General features: G+C 41.5%; 1 long non-coding RNA gene across 6 annotated transcripts in view; it reads left to right on the top strand.

The window, feature by feature from the left end:
• Positions 1-7,083, top strand: part of LOC121074805 — a 28,756-nt gene extending 21,673 nt beyond the window's left edge. For 4 of the 6 annotated variants that reach the window (XR_005822546.1, XR_005822544.1, XR_005822541.1 and 1 more), the window contains 2 exons: positions 1,103-1,277; positions 3,642-5,324. This is a non-coding gene — a long non-coding RNA (uncharacterized LOC121074805). Of the gene's footprint in view, positions 1-1,102; positions 1,278-3,641; positions 5,325-5,425 lie in introns of those variants that run through there. The other 2 variants (XR_005822545.1, XR_005822543.1) reach the window with 2 other exon arrangements.
• The last annotated feature ends 5,729 nt before the right edge of the window (positions 7,084-12,812 follow it).

Genomic DNA, 12,812 nt, shown 5'->3' with positions numbered 1-12,812 from the left:
AATACTCAAAATAAACAATATGAAATATTCACTGCTTTCTGCATAACGACAGCCTGAGCTATCTGAGAGCCTGTCAGAACTCGGGCTGCCTGACTCTTTTTATTTTGAATCTACCCTGAATGCACTGTCAATTGCACTTGTAAGTACGGTCTCTGTAATTAAAATAAATTTCCAAACCTTGTGAATTATTCTCTTCCATTTCCTTTTATATATTCTTAGTTTGTCTTTCTATATTGTTATTATTCTTTATGCACCTCTGAAAGATGGAAGTGTTCTCAAGTTTAAGCCTTCACTTTTCAGACCTCAGATTCATAACTTAATTTTTTTCCCCCTCCCTCTTAATGAAATTCTGGGCATAACAGTGATAATTAGAGATTTTAAAAAGAGATGAAGAAAGGGAAATAATAACTTAGTGCTTTTGTGATAAGAAATGCAGATTCTGCTACTTTGGAGGTAAGATACTGGTTAGCCATTCTACTGTGTACTTGCCTGAGATAAAACAGTAATACTCATCTATTAACTTCTCTTTGTGCAAGTCTGTGCCAGGACAGTATGTGAAGAGGGCAGGTAGAATTTTACAAATTCTTCAGTTTCTTTATGATTACCAAGATTTCATTTTTTTTTCCCCCAAACAGAAGAGGCTTTTACCTATTTTTTCTTTTGCCAATATAAATACAAAAAGCACCAAATCTTGCACAAAGTAACTAAAAAACCAGTAATTAATTCAGTCTGTTTCTTCCAGGAGGGGCAACATGAATGAGATTTCAAAGGTGCCAGAAAGGGGTTGGTAGATGTTCAGTGCTTTTACCTGGTTTCAATAGACTGCTGCCCCAGTCCTTTCAAATATATCACTAGAAATGTTTTAGTGTGTTTTGTTGCTTTGTTGTATTTTTTAAAAAACAATAAAAGCCCCATATTGCATGCATTGCTTCCAAGGATGTGTCTGCCATTTTCTGGAACTGCAGTGGAACTTGAATTATAAAAAGCAGCACAAAAATGAAGCTAGGGAAAGGAAGTTCCTTAAAAAACAATTTCATATATACTATATATTTTTTTCTTAAGTCTTTAAACCTTAATCAATCTACTTTCTTCTTTAAAATAGGTAGAGTTTTGATATTGTGAAGCATGTAACAGAAGTGGAGTCTTGTGAGAATGCTTTTGCCAACGAATGCCATATAGTGAAGAAGCGAAACGACTGTTGGGAAGGAGCTGGGTTTAAAATGCTGGCTTTAGGACAATCGCTTTGCTGTTTGAAGAGAACAGAAGGCAGCACAGAGGTCAGTTACTTCAGAAGCAGCACTCGTTTAATTTTCTCCTTGTGCAATTACTGAATGTCGTAATGACGCTATAATGAAATCGCACTGCTTTGTTTCAATGGAACAGTACCCCAATTTTGTTCATTCAGTAATATCTTGGTACAATAACTTTCACAGGTTATTGTTTATGACACTGGTTTTCAATCAGAGGCATGCAGATCTTTGTGGGCTGATATGCTATTAAAAGAAATCATGCAAATTATCTAAGAATAGCAAGTTAAGTATCGGGAGGCTTAACCTTGCATTGGAATTTCAGATTTCTCTGTTTCTTTTTGCAAGTCCAAAAATAGAGAAATATGATTTTTTTTTCTTTAAAGAAGCCTTTGATTAAATCAGGATTAAAAAGTTATTAATCCTGCCAGATTTCCTGAGAAATGTTATACAGCTTATTTATAATAATAATAATAATAATAATAATAATAATAATAATAATAATAATAATAATAATAAAAATAAAAGAAACTGTTGGTATAGCCAAACACTTTCCGTCCTATTTTTCTACATGATTGTTTATTTACCACTCAAGTGTTAGTAAATGGTACTGTACAGTGCATTCAAAGTATTTGCAGTCCTGCAGGGCTTATATCCATGTTGCAGAACAATAAATACTGTTGTCAAAGAATAGAGTAATCCAGAAATTACAGCTGCATACTTTGGAGGGATTTGGTTTAGAAAGTAGGTATAGAGGGAGCTTTTCTGCCTTGAAATGCACTTTCCTGGCTGAAGTAGGACCCGATTAATGGGGCAGATATTCCACGGCTCTCAGTTCTGTTCATGTTTTACACAGAATGTAAAATCCAAAAGCGCGTAGATGCGTACTAGCGTTTCTGAGAGATGGGTGTTTCCATGGCTACGCTCAAGCACCCGATGAGCTTGTGTCAATGCGAAGTGCTCGCTTTCCTCCTCGCTGCAGGAGGGTTTGTTCTGATAAGGAGCTCGTGCTGCCTGCTTTCCACCTGGTGTGTTGGAGAAGCAGCACAGCTCTTGGATGCTGTGTGTTATGCCGCGGGACAATTCCATGCTTGTGTGCATCTACTGTCCTGGGTTAATGTTTCTGTGCAGCTCAGGGAGTTGACCTAAATCTTATTTCAAATGAACGATTGAATAATGTAACTGATCCATTTTGTGTGCTGCAAATTCTTGCATTGTGACCAAGTACCCTCTTCTCAAACTCCAGCTGTATGTGACCATGTCGGTCTTCGCTGAGTAGCTGGGTGGTCACAGTGGAAGGAAAAAAAAATCATTTTTGTACGGCAAGTAATAGCGACAGAGATAAAGTTGTTTGCAGAAGTCTTCATTCACAAGAGTTCTGTCAGGATTCAGAAGTTCTCTCCATTCTCAGGCACCTAAACATACATGGAGGCTTGGGTCCTGGGAATAAACAGGCCCTTGCAGATGAGTTCAGACCTCCGTGAGAAATGTACGTTGGGAAGCTGTAAGATTGCTTGTACATTATGTGAAGCAAAGTAGGGCTTCCTTTTTATGGAGATTCTTAATTATTCCCATTTAGCAGTTCCTTCTGGTTATTCTGCAGTCAGTATTATGACAGGTAATGTTCTCAGCATGCCTGTCACTCTTAGAAAGGTAATGTCATCCCATGGCAGAAGATTCTGGAGGTGGCATATCTGATTGTATTGCAAGACATTCATATGTCTCGTATTAAAAACATGGAGAATATGGCCTTTCCTATTTTCTCACAATCATTAGCCGTTTTGGCTTGCAGCTGGGTGTCCAGAAAAGCTTTGTATCATTGAGAAAATGTCAAAGGCCATATCATTTATAATTTTCATAAAACTAGCTTATCCACACTAACACTAGATGATTATTTTGTGTGCAGGTCAGTGGGGAAGGGTCTTTATTATTTTATCACTGTGTGTGTAGCTTTGGCTGTTTTCACATCGTGTTTGAACTCTGTGTTGATTTAGTCCAGGTGAGTAATGAGAATCAAAATCTTTCCATTGCATGGACCTGTGCCCAAGCAGGCATGTCTATGCTCAGTGGTGTTGGTATCTGCAATGTCTTGACAAGCCGGTGGCATTCTTTATTCTCCAACTTTTATCAAAATGTGCTGGCTTTCACATAGATGTGCTTTTTTCCATGCTGAGGAAACTTCTTTATGGTTTGAACAAGTCCCCTTAACATGCCATGTGAGTGCCTGAAAAGTAAATTGAGTTGCATTCACGAAGATATGTACAGGTCTGTATTCAGTGGTTTTAGTGGGAGCTAGGAGTTTGTGTGCTTTCATGAAAAAAATCTGAGACCGAAACACCTGCTAGCCTTTAAATCCATGCCCTTAGCTTATTTTACAATTGTTTCCCTCTGTAGATAAGCCTTCCGTGTTGAGGAGAACGACGGGACTGGCAGGAACACATGGCTAGGCAAGGCTGCTGAAACAAAGCCACCGAGATGTATTGGTCTTGAAGAAAGCTGGAGCAGAACTCAGCCTTCGTATACGTTGAGTCCCCCACAATTTGGTGGGACTTAATTGGCGGTGCTAACTGGTGTCGCAATGTTTTAATGCTTTCAGATACGTTACTGGAGGGAACAGAACATACATCCAGTGTGGTTCTGCCTTGTGTCTTACCCTCTTTTGCCCTCTTGGCCTGAAAAATATAAAGCGAAAGAAAACCAGTGAGCACATGAAAGTTGGACCACCTAATGTAATGACATTAGACTTTCTGAGCTATCAGACCCGACTACAAATATTTTGACTTTTCATGCTTAGAAAGGCTACAATGAAAACCTCAAAGCTATTCTCTCTTAGTTTTGCCGCTGTGGTGAGCTGCTTTCCTTCTGCCTGGTTTTCTGCAGTCACGCTAAAACTGCTTCACTTCACCACTGCCAATAAAGGCAAAAGACAGAAAATGAGTGAGAGAAAGGCTGGCATACGTGGGGAGTGGGGAGGGCCAGGACCACTGATGTTTGTTACCTTCAAATTTCTTTCTAGGAAGAGATTTTATTAGATGTCAAGTTTTTAATTTAAAACAAAATTAGTGTCATGTTATTCTGTGGGTGAGATACACCAAAGTGTAATTAATCAATTTTCAGAATCATAACACAAATTAATACATTTTGTAGATGTTCCCTTCTCATACTGTTATGTTTTTACAATGAGGAACTGGACCTTAGGCAGGACTGTTACACAGTGTGATACCGAGCCTCTCAGCTGGGTTGTAGAGAAGCCCAATTTTAAAGAATACTAAGTGTATTTCACAGGTCTGAATTTCTTTCTAAGTAGAAAGAGCGGTTGTTGTTGCAGAGCAAAAAGGGAATAGGTTGTTAAATATTTGCATTAGGTGCAAACTGAATACTACTCTGTTCCAAAATAGCTCTTAGTTTCTTTCTTGCTTACTATGTAGACCAGTCCATGTGCCTCAGGGAGGAGGTGGTAGCAATTCTGAGATTTGATGAATCACCATCCAAAGAATTAGAAAGTGTTATGATCCAATTATGATCGTAACAAGCCACTGAGTATCTGCAAACAAAAGAATAAACCACAGATGTATTAGCCTGGAATGTCTTCCAGATGAAAGATACTATAGTTTGCTTGAATGCCAATTATTACACATTCTGAAGCAATAACGAAGAAATTAATTGTTTTTCTTTCTTTTCTTTTTTTTTTTTTTTTTTAAATATCCTTTTGTTTTCCCACATCAATTAAAATTTGTTTTACTCTATGGCTCAATGTCTAATTAATTGCATTTATTCTTGGCATAAGAAAATATTCAGTAAAGAAGAATGTGGAAAGAAACATCACAGAGCTGAATCTGTTCATGTTCTGAGATCCTGCCCTGAAGCCCAGGGAAGGGATGGAGATCCTTTTTCCACACTTGTGCTTTACAAAAGGGCCTGAGTCAAATTCAGCAACGTTAAAGTAGAAAACTTATCTCGGTTTTAGGAGGGCAGGTGTCATGTTCTTCTTGAAACCTGAACTCTCCTCCTAGCTCTTAATTGGTGCACCAACTGTGGGGAATATATGCAGACTCTCCCAGTTTTAACTGAGTCTTCTAAAACTAAACTGGATAACAAAAAAAAAAAAAAAAAAAAAAAAGGCAATTGAATGGTTTTCTCTCCTTGGCTTAATTTTTCTCCTTCCCCCTTATGTGCAGGCAGCAGTGCCACCAGCCCCTCGAGGACGGTGCCCATCTGCAGGCTGCGTGCGTGCGGCTGCTGAACGACGGCAGCAAGGCGGCGTTCAGCCACTGCTCTGAAAGGGGTGAAGAACGGGCAGAACGGTGTGTGTTAGAGAAGGTTGGTACGTTCTATGGACTTGTGGCTTGTGCAAAAGGAGTGCACTGCACAAATGGAGATTTAATATTTCGTTTTTTTATTGTGATTTATGCAGTCTGAGTGCTCACATTCCTGAACAAAATACATTAAATATTCGTCGTGCCAATACACCAACTCTTTCCACGTTCTCGTTCTGAAAAAGGAACATACCTTATCTAATAAAGCCTGAGGAAGTTCTGCTGCTTTTTTTTTTTTTCTTTCTAATTTTTGACCATGATAATTTTAACTATTGACAGAAACACACAAACAGTGCTGGAGTGGAAATACTGGGAAGTGTGCTCATTCCACCAGTGGAGTTTTTATGGATCTCCTTGTCTCCCTGTCTCCCACACGTTCAGGACTGTGAGAGAGATTAGCACATCAGTCGAGGCAATGTATGCCATGGCAGATTCCGTGATCGTATTAAGTGACAAAATCATTATAGACATACTTGAAAAGACTGACTTCCTCGTCATCTCAGACAGCGATTACTAATCGCTCTGGTATTGTTCTGTGCTGCTCTGCCTGGGCTATTTCTAGGTGTCTCCTGACTGTTGATGCATGTCGGTGAGTTTAACTGAAACAGTACTGTACATGGCTTATAAGGCTCTGCTGCAGATTTTGTTGAAGCGGATGGAAGGCCACGGTGTTCAAGGCCACTGATGTTTAAAAATTGGAGAGAGGCACATAGATCTGTGACATTTTTCCAATGATAAAATGAAGTGGAAAGTTTGAGTGTAGCCTCTGTAAAAAGGGTGAGGACCTTAATGCCTCACAGGGGAACACAGAATTTCCATCCTCGGTGTATTTATGTGGGAAGTATATATTTGGGTCTGCATCAGACTCGGGCCCAAGTGCACAGACGCTTCCCTACAGCAAGTGGGGCTGAGCTCTTGCTTGCCTCCCAGGGCCCCCCAGCAGTGCTTCGCCTGCCTGCAGTGCAGCCTCCTGATTTTGGACAGGTTTCTGCAGTGCTCTAGATCTGTGTAATCCCCCCTGGCAGAAACACAGCTCACGTCCAGTGTGGTGACAAACCTCTTTGTTTTCTGATGAAAACAAATTTTTACAGGTAGGGACTTAAAATGTAGTTTGTCCTACTGAAATTGAGCTGCACATGTCAAAGCACATTTGACAAAGAAGGAAAGCAGTGATGTTTGGTGTCAACAAGACAGATTACTCAGTTTGCACTGCTAAACCAATTCCTTCTTCTCTGTGAGGCAGAATTCCCTGCTGCTGAGGTAAATCCCCTGACGGAGGGAGGGGGCAACCAGGGGCTGCAAGGAATTTTTTCCAAGTGCAGTGGAAGCAGAATTTCAAAGACTTGCCTTAAGAGCCAATCTGAAGTGGGACAAAAAAGGGAACTTGCTTTACTTTTGTTTTTGAAAATGTTTGGATAGCTCCTTTTCCATTTTGTCTTCAGAAAATAAAATAATTTATTTGGTGAACTGGGACTATCATGTATAATTTTGTTCTGATAAGTGATTTGTTTTATAATTGCTTAGATTTTACAGGAGAAATTCCAATTTTATCTTATCTTAAGACTCGTAAGTGATAGAAATTCATGCTGTAAAACATAGTTTGTGTGAGTCTGTTGCTGACAGTTGATTAAATTTCTGGACTTCATGTACTTAACATCATGGCTATGTGAAGGAACAATTAAAAAAAAAAACAATACTGACGGTGTGCTGTATTAAAATTACACAGTCAAAGGAACATGATAGTTATGCAGTAGGAAATGATTGAGGAATATACAAGAGTGCTGGAGAGAACTGAAACCACTGAGTTGGTCGTGTTATTTTTAGCAGCATGTGGATGAACAGTAAGGGAAAACGCAGGACACTTCCTTTGCTAGCATAGTGCTTTGGAAAGGCCTAAGCATCCTGCGGAAATGAAGAGGAAATCCTTAAAATTGAGGTGGAGCTGGCTGGTGGAAAGGTCAATTACAATTTAGTCTGGTCTCTGAGAAAGCAGTTGGTAAGGTCAGAGAGAAGTTTTCCAATAAATTTATGAATGAAAAACAGTGTGAATGACAGGAGCATAAAACACGGCTCTCCAGTTATGAAACGTGAATGGCACAAACTGTGTTAACTAAGGCAGAATTGGTTACAAAGGATAGCATTGGCACTTCTTTTGTATCCAGCAAGGTGCTCTCCTTCAAGCCATTCAGAATTCAGTGCTGTCAGAACGGAGCGCTGGTCAGGGAGAGGCAGAGCACTCCTTTCATTCCTCCGGGAGGAAACCTTAATGTGATCTTGAATTTTGAAGTGATCCAAAATTAGGTAGAGTAACAGATACCACTGTCAAAAAAATGGGTTTAATGCAAAGTTCAAACAGAACTGCTATGATGTTGATGTTGTTAACTATGAGGAGTATGTAAAGAATCTTCCCATATTGGCTGGCTCTCTTAAAGGCCATCCTGCTGCTGTGCTAGGAACATGTGAGAATCCTTGGCTTCAGAAATAGTAGAAAAGCGTTTCAAACTCTCTATAGAAAGAGCAGTGTAAAAAACCTAACCCTACTCAAGATGTTATTTTCAGTGCTTTCAGGGGAAAAATGTCTGTGTGAATGTGATGTGGGTAGTCTTATATTTTAAACTAAATACCAGTTTATTCTTCAACTCTTTGAAGTGCCATGCCATCACCCAAAGAATGCAGTAGTTATTTTAAGATCATATGATGCTGAATCAGATGATCAGACCATGCAATTTCTTTTTTTCTTTTTATTTTTTGCTTACTGTGATTTTTGCGTGCTTGCCTTTGACAATACTGTAAAGATAAAATTTAACATTTGGAAAAAGTGGTTTCTGCTGTCAAGAGAAAAAAATGTTTTCCTTCTGATTCTTGCATGGACTTGAATGTCAGGTTAGTGCCTGGCAAGCTGACATGCTCTATCTTACAGTCTCGATCTGAGTACTGGATAATAAGGTATTTCACAAGAGCCTTCTCACATGTGATAGGCAGTTTGATGTCTAATACTAGTATTATACTCAGCCATCAATAAGCTGCAGACTAGAAAAGAAATTCATTCTGTTGCCCACATTAAAAGAAACATTACAATAGTTCTATTGAGGCATTTTCATGCTTTGGAGCAGGAACTTTCCATTAGTTTGAGAAATTCCTGTAGTCAAGGATGTGCTATACTGTGTCTTTGTAGAAAACCACCCAGATTTGATTAAGATACACGATCCCATGAAGCCTCAGTTTGCCTGTGCTGCACAGCGCCGTGTGGTGGTTGCTGATGTAGCCCTGCGTGGAGCAGGATGAGTTCCAGAAGAGCACGGCCATCGCTGGCCTGCTGCTGCATGCACACCGGCCAAAAGAACAAGTCTGAGTTTCTCAGGTGCTGCTGCTCTCGTGGATGTTACGGGAGGTATGTGGGCTGAGGCGTGCTGGCGTTGGGGCTGCCTGCATGTTCTCCCCAAGCCAAGCAGCAGGCAGAAATCAAGATGGGGTTTCCTGGTATGTGGTTGCTGTGGGCCTGTGCTAGGTAAGAGCAAAACCAAATGGGTTGAGTTTAGCATAGGGACAAAAGGGTCTGCACACCAGTAATGCTTACTCTTCTCCAAAGTGCCTGTTCTGCAGTAGAAACCAAAATTTCAGTGCCTTCAGGGAAAAAAAAAAAAATCTGTGTGAATGTGATTGGCCCAACAATATTCTGTTGTCAAGACAATGTCATTAACTTGTACTGGCAAAGTGGGTTTCTCAGGGTCTCTTGTACCAGTCAGCGCAGAGACTGATGATCGATAAAAGCTATGACATCCCCGTTACCTACGCTAACTGAGATTTTTGCTGTGGACCTGAAAAACATAACCCTCTTCACCATGCGCGCGTCAGTAAGACGCCATGAGCTGGATTTTCTTTTCTTTGGATTCCTTCTGAATGTAAGAAAACACACACGGGCAATGTTATTGAAAGTGTTAGAGCTCGACGTGAGCTTTCAGCAGATGGAATAGGCATCAACAGCAGGAGTTGTCCCACTCAGGTTCTTGCTGTTAACATCAGTCAGTTGCTCCATGGCTTTGCCCAGTCGAGGCTGTGAGCAGGGGCATCACACCCATCAGGGAGAGCTGCCGCAGGCTGCCTGAGCGCTTGGCCTCCCGTATGGCAACAGCAACCGCGGCGAGAAGCACCAGAGCGGGGGTAGGCAGTGCTCAGTGGTTCACTGTCAGCTCTGGTGGCAAACACTCCTCGCCTTTCTGTGCGTGCCGGGGAATTTTGCACTCCACAGTGCAAAATGTCATCCTGGCTTTTGATGTTAACAACAGGCGCAAGAACACGGATATATCCCGGAGTTTGGTGCTGGTAATTTTCTCCTATTATATTCCTAAGCTGTTGTGTGCCAACTCTTTGAGGGTGGGCTTTTACTTTGATGTTTTATTGTCTTTCAAATCAGTAGTTTTACCACTAGTATTTTTTGAAGGGCTTTGGAGGGAGAGGGTAGGGAGAAATAAGAGATGTAGTAATTATGAATGTACTTGGTTAGATTATAAAGTCTCAAAGCTTATTAAAAATGAAAAACCATGGCAACCTCAATAATGCATCCCACACATAGTATACCTAACTAACAATGTGTAAAGTACATTTAGAAAAGAGAAAATAAGCAGAAAGAAAAGGGGAGAGAAAGCATTCCCATTTTATGTTGCTATTTTTAATTCTTAGATCATGAGTATTGACATACTTGTGTTGGCAGCACCTCTAACTTTTACATAAATGTGGGATCTCTTCTCAGTATTATTGTCCTTTATTCTCCTGAGACTTCCAATAGGACTTTTAGTAAAGGACAGATTTTAGCCAGGGAATGAAATGTGAACATAGCAGTTTCCCTGAAGCTGCTTCTCCCGAGAAACATTTGGAGTTTTGGGCAGTCCTGCCTCTCTTTGACTCTTTGGATCACAAGAAAATGTGCAGAAATGTATTGCCCTTTCTGTGCTAACATATGCCCCATATACGGTATAAACATAATGTCAGTATCTGTCATCTAATTCTTGATCAGTGAGGCTGCAGATACCAGAGAAGGGGACGGTGTTTTCTTGGTAAAGCGTGCTGCTCCCGAGCTGGGGAGGTGATTGTTTGGTGCCTGTACTGCTCCTCAAGGTAGTGGAAATAGAGGAGATGCTCAGTAGAAGTCAGATAAGCTGTGCTGTGTTATTTACCCTAAAAGCATTAGTTTCAGTCAGTCACAAGCAGGGTTTCATTCTGAGGCATTCAGGACCTCTGAAACCGGTGAGCTAAATTATTCGGATGGGAACAGGAGGAGCATGGGGAATCCCCAAAAGATGGCTCCGAAACCCAAGCCCAGCATTCTGTTGATGACTAGGAAACTTTGGACAAATGGTTTTTGCAAATGTCTTCATAGGAACAACAGTCATTTTATGGATTTTGGAGCTAAAATTGTAAAGTGAGTCTGTCCTCCTGGAAATTCATGGAACTAGCTTATTAAAATATTCGTGTGATTTTTCTAGTAGAGCCTGTGTTACGGCTTCCTTGCCCTCCAGGCCTGTAATGGTTGGTAGCCCCCATACCCCTCCACCAGCAGGCTGCACCAACAGCCTGCTCATGGTCATGCCTTAGTGGGAGAGAAGCTGGGGGCTTGCGTCCCTGCTCAGGACTTCCTTGCATCGATGCAGACTTGGATAGCCTAAAATTTCAGCAAGTATAGCAAATTGTTGGGCAAAAAAGGTGTTTGATGAAGGCTGGTTTTGGCATTTACATGAATTTTTTGTTGTTTGGCCTCTTTCCCATCTTCTCCCTTACTGCACATCGGAGTAGCTCTCTCCTCAGATGGCACTGCGTCGTGTTCCTCCCCCGTGCTACTCCCACTCCAAGATGTGCAAGTGGATTTAGCGATAGCAAGGAAGTCTTGGAAGAGTAATCTATTTCTGTTTTGACTCAAGAAATAGTGTACATGTAAAGGAAGGATATATATTATAATGTATGCTAAAGTCAAGCAGCAATGTGCCTAGCAGCTGATCACAATTCTAATGGCACATACACATGCTGTGCTTGCTGTCCTTTTAAATGCTTTTATCTCCTTCCACGCTTAATACAAAGAACAGTTAAGGACTTAAGTACAATCAGGTGGAACCAGAGCCAGGTGAAATGCAGTCTGTAAGATCGGTACTTCCCACCTGAGCTGTCATAAGGTCTCTGCTGACTTGGGTAGGAGAGGAGAAGGGGGGACTGTCGAGCAGTCAGGGGCCCGCTGCAGCTGGACGACTGCAACCCCACTGAGGAAGAAGCAGCACTTTGGGAGGTCCTGTATTAACTGCTGCAAACCCGAATGGAATCATCACTGCTGCGTTGTGGGACTAGACACAACCGGCCCTGGGGTTATGCGGGTGCTGTAGTGATAACAGAGCTGAGGATGTGGGAGGAGGTGAGGCCAGGAGCGAGGACTGGGCTCGGTGCAGTAGCGCATGGGGCAGTCACGGAGCTTCCTGTGCCCAGCCGTGCCCGCAGTGTGCTCCCAGCTCCTGAGGGGATGGCCGCAGCTCACTGAAAGGCTCTGGCTTCCTCCTTTCCCTCAGTCATCCCTAGTTCCTGCCAGGACAGGATGGCTTAGAGGTGTGGGAGTTCCCGACAGTAAATCCTGCAGAAGGAAAGGCGGCAGGTCTCACCTGTGGGCATTGGAGAGCATTCTGTCAGCCTTGCACGGGGGGGATGGAAATTCCCTGTAATGCAGGTGGGATTTTACTGCTTCCAGACAGGCTCTGTAGGCAGGCATTTGTTTTTCTGGGTAAGTACAGGAATGCGTACAGCAGGAGCAAAGCCTATGTTCAGCCAGTAATGGTGAGATGACTCCCAGAATTTTGTAGCAAGAAGGGAAAGAGTTCCTGGTGACTAGAAAAATCTTTTAGGCATCAGTGTATTAGACAGAAATGTGTGTGGGAGTACTGAGCTTGTCATTCGTACAGTACATGCAGTACAATACTGAAATAGCACATTTATCACCCTAGAGACTGCCTGTGGACACTGATAGTTTCTGTGCTTTCTTTGCAGTAAAAAATATATATATTTTTTTCAGCATTTTTTTTTTATATTGAGGTGGCGTAGCAATCTTGGGAGAAAGCAACCTTCAGCTTTAGCCTAGCTAAGTGTCCTGAAAGATTTAAAATGGTTTAGAGAGAGCTTATGAGTAACTGTTTTGCCAGATGCTATGCATAGTTAGGAATCCCAAGGCCGAGGTTAATTAATTTTATTTATCTAATGTACCTTCTACATGCTGTGA

Source organism: Cygnus olor, chromosome 9 (assembly GCF_009769625.2).
Source record: "Cygnus olor isolate bCygOlo1 chromosome 9, bCygOlo1.pri.v2, whole genome shotgun sequence".
NCBI lineage: Eukaryota > Metazoa > Chordata > Aves > Anseriformes > Anatidae > Cygnus > Cygnus olor.
This window is presented reverse-complemented; position numbering and strand designations above follow the sequence as displayed.